A 4,600-nucleotide genomic window follows, 5' to 3' on the forward strand; every position below is an offset into this window, starting at 1 on the left:
CGATCCATCTGATCAGCTGGATTCGGTCCAGTAATACTTTCACACTCAACAATCAATTTCTTTAAAAATATTTAATTGTATTTGCATTTAGGCAACTCTTGCCATGCTTTCCATCAATCTGACAAGGAGCAGAGCCAGTTCCAGTAACCACAAGCCACAGGAGGGTGCGTTTCCCTCTCCTAACGGGTGGGTACGAACATGGGGAAGGAGTGCTGGCACCTCTCATGGTCCCACACAGGTACCCCTGTGCAACGTACGCATCACAGGGTGCAAAGGTTGAGACCCATGAGCGAGCCAGAGAGAAGCCTTGTCAGAAAAGAAAAAAAGAGCTTCCCAAGATGCCCTCCTAAAGATGCTTGTTTTGGCCTTCATACATTGAGGCACCCAGCATTGTGCTGGAAGGAAACACTGCTCTCCCAGTTCTGTGTGCACACTTTGAGAAGTACTGCGTAGGGGAGAGAACTCTCTATTGCAAAGATGCAGTCTTTGGTGTAGTCATTTGTTTGTTTGGTTTTGCCTCCAGAGCTTCTCATAGTTCAACATTCAAATAACAATTGATTTAACAGTCTATGACCTGATAGGACAAGGGGTAATGGTTTTAAACTAAAGGAGGGTAGATTTAGACTACATACAAAGAAGATTTTTTTCACTATGAGGGTGGTGAAACTGGTACAGGTTGCCCAGGGAGGTGGTAGAAGCCCCATCCCTGGAAACGTTCAAGGTCAGGTTGGACAGGGCTCTGAACTACCTCATCTGGTTGAAGATGTCCCTGCTCATGGCAGAGGAATTGGACTAGACGACTTTCAAAGGTCCTTTCCAACCCCAAACATTCTATGATTCTATGATTAGCTTAAATTCCCTTGATCCATGGGTGAGAAGAGAGTATCGACCTGTATTTAATCGCCATTCCAAAAGGTTTGGGGCCTTCATGCATCACCATTGAATGGATAGGAAGGAGGAAGAAGAGGCTGTCACATCACTTCAGTATTTGTCCAAAATCTAAAAGAGAAAATTTCTGTAGGAAGAGGAGTTCTGTGCCCCTTGCTGTTGATGAACAGATGGAAAATGCAGCTAGTAGAGAAATTTCATTTGCATCAGATTGCTTCCTTGAAAGATTTTAGGAACTGTTATTACCATGCACACATTCAGAATTTATTAATGGGACAGTTTTTAAAGTTCTTTTGGTCTCTCATATCTACAAAAGCCTGAGATATGTGAAGTCATGCAAAGCCAAATTTTCAGCCTTTTCCAGGATGGTCTCACGCAAAAAGTAGAGATATCAGGTTTCTGCAGCTGTCCCAGATTACACATAGGTTTATCCCATTTTAAAATCCCCAAACTTGCCATAAATCTTATCCAGGATGTGTTCTATACCTTATACTGCACCTATATTTTCAACCGAACAATTATTCTGCAACATTACAAGATTGTGCAAGAAAAAAGAATGGTCTATCTCCTGCTGTGTATTTTTTATATATGAAAATAAAGATTCATACATATCTATTTGAAATCATGGAAAGAACTAAAAGGAAACCAAAATCCACTCTGGTTTTATTTTCCAGAAGTATTTCTATGATCAAGAACTCCATTTTAAAAGCCACTAAGTAGCTGGATCAAAACAGAAGCATGATAAGGAGTGCTGTTAATGTTACTTTTCTTTTTCCAATAATATTCATTCTTATTGGTACAAATCTGTTTGGACTGCATGGGAGAGCACGGAATCCCTATCAACCTGAAATAAAAATATTCACAGTATGAAAATATCAGCAATCAATAACTCCCAAACTGGCTTCCATCAGTGACTATCCAAAATTATCACAGTGCCCGGGGACAAGTTCCGGCTGAAACCCCAGACTGAAACAAGCGATTAAGTGAACGAGTGACGATAATGTACTTTGAAAGTTAAGTCAGGGGTGATTAAATGTCTGTGGGTGATAAACAGAATTATAAGTATTTAGGAAACAAAACAAAACTCCGAATACAATCAGAGCACAGCGTATCATTAGTTGTGGTAAGCAAAAGACATTCATTTGTGGGACAAGATAATGGTTGGATGTGAGAAACTGTCTTTTCCATTAAGCGCTATTTTCTCCACTCTTTCAAATGCTTCCCGGTAAGTGAAGCGCTGTGTTATAACCATTTAACATGTTCTATGATACATTTGTACATTTCATAATTCAAAATTGCTTGCATACCCTCAAAAGTCTCTTTGGCAAATGCTATTTTGAAAGGGATAGCTTAACAAGAACAAAATGTGGCTCTTTTAAAAATGAGTTTACTCCTATGCCACATGGGTCATGGTGAAATTTGACTGGGAGAATCCCGTGGGATTTGAACTAGAATCTATCAGCTCCCATTTTAAGCCATTCACTTGCATCATATTTTCTGACAATAAAAGATAATAATTCAAGATTTAAACTTTGAAGGTTTCAATTGCTTAGCAACATACTCAGCAAACTCAGATTGTTTCAACTATGAAATTAAAAGATCTGTTAGGATCTGGGAAACAAATTATATCTTAATCTACCTAATTTCGTTATTTCTTTTGTCTTATTGCAAGATAGAAAATTAGGTAAAATCCAGTACAAGCTGTAGGCTGAAAGAGCAAAGCAATTTAAGGAAGCTGCTAGGAAACATTTCTATATTGGAATATACAGGTAGTAGCACAGAGTTATCAGGAAATAATCTTCAGAGCTTAGTGTAGCTCTTCAGAGCATGAGGTTTGAATCAACAAGTCCTCATTGTTGTCAAACAGATTTCCTGATTAGTGTTAAAAAACCCCAAACAACAACAAACCTATTTTGTACCACCAGATAGAGTCAGCTGAAGCCTGAGGATTTTTGCTATAAATATTGATACGCCCCCGCAACTGCTATTCTGACTCATTCACTTTCTCTCTCCTGTTCCCCTCTTTGGCTTTGGTTTTCACGCTTACATTACACTTCTTCCTCACCAAGTGGTAGAGTCACTGCTGCCTTCAGCACAGCTCAAAAGCCTTCCTTCCTAGCCTTTGGAGAGAAAGCACAGTCTGACAGATCACCTTTTATACCTCCTGTCTGCTCAGGAAGCCGTCTGCCTAGAGGCAAGGCTCTTTTTATATTTTCAGTCCATTTCCTTGTAAACTAAATGAAACTCATTAGTTAAAAATTCTTGTAATCAAGGTGCTGCCCATCCAAAAAAGGCTCCAGATCTCAGTTACAGTTTCCAGGTTCAGCATTTTTATTGACATTGTCATTGACTCCTTTTCAAGATCCTTCAGATCTCTTGCGTTAATAATGTCTGGTCTAATGACCATTGTCTGGTCTTCAACCAATTTGTTTTAGCCACTGCCCCAGGCCTTTTCAGTTTATTACCTTGCTTCGATTTGAAAACAAAAAGACAGGACAGACTTGGCACATCTGAGATATTATTGTTTACTCTTGAAATGTACAAAGAGTTTGAAAATAAAGCGAGAGCCTCTCCAGAATGAGATTTCGAGATATGCAAACAGAGCTGACAATTTAACCAACTGTTCACAGTCTTGCAAGCACGCAAAGCCTTCCTGGCAGGGGGGCTGGACTAGATGATCTTTTGAGGTCCCTTCCAACCGCTGACCTTCTGCGATTCTGTAATTCTTTGATTCTCTGATTCTGTGGCTGTAGAGGTGAAGTTACTGGTCTATGTAGGCTGTGTTGGTTCAATTTTGGGAAACTTTTAATCTTACCTGAATATTTCCCCTCGATCCCCGTCTTCAGATGAGTTTAGGATAAACTTGTTGCTCTGTGCTAAACACCACTCCTGCCCCACACTAATTCCTTTGTCATTAATTGACCTGCTCCTGCATCCTTTCTCTCCAGTTCTGCCCATAGAATTGCAGTAACATGATTTCTACACCTTTCTGCCTCCAGCCTGGAAACAGCCCAAACTAGAATGTTTTGATAGGCATTATGGTGGAAAAATAATCTTGAGCTTCTCTGCGACATTTCTCAGTCTCTCCATATTGTTGCCTGCACATTGGCTGATCACCCTTGGGCTGCGAGCACCCAGACACGCAGGGTGAAGGCATATGGCCCCGCTTGGCTGGTGGCTGACAGGCCATCACCTCTTCTGTGGGCATCCCTGCCAACATCTGCTCCTCCCCAAGGGACTCCAGGCAAGACAGAGAGGAACCAGTTAGGGGGGGAATCAGGAGGGCATCTGGGCAGGCATCTGCCCTGCTCCTGCCCTTGTTTTCCCTGCTCCTGGGCTATAAATAGAGATGCCAGTCTCTAGAGCTGTCAATCTAACATTCTCTACCCTCATAAAAGTAACTTTTAAAAAGTGACACGGATTGAACATGTAAGATACTTTCTAATTTTCATGTAAATTCTATCTTTGCTCTCCTGAGTCTGGAGGTGTCCAAAATTTGAGAAGCAGAAAATAGAAGACTTTACAAGAAACACTAAGCCATTTGCCAGATTCTCTGTATAAAAAGCATTTAAATGTGCAGTGTTCTGAGTCTTTAGATACAATGAGTTGGGTTTTGTAGTCTCATTTTTTGAAGCTTTGCTGATGATCTGTATGTCAATAAGTTGAGCTGCATTTGTTGCCTGAGCACTTCTACTTTATGTTCTCCAGAGTG

Source organism: Apaloderma vittatum, unplaced genomic scaffold (assembly GCF_000703405.1).
Source record: "Apaloderma vittatum isolate BGI_N311 unplaced genomic scaffold, ASM70340v1 scaffold2598, whole genome shotgun sequence".
Taxonomy (NCBI): domain Eukaryota; kingdom Metazoa; phylum Chordata; class Aves; order Trogoniformes; family Trogonidae; genus Apaloderma; species Apaloderma vittatum.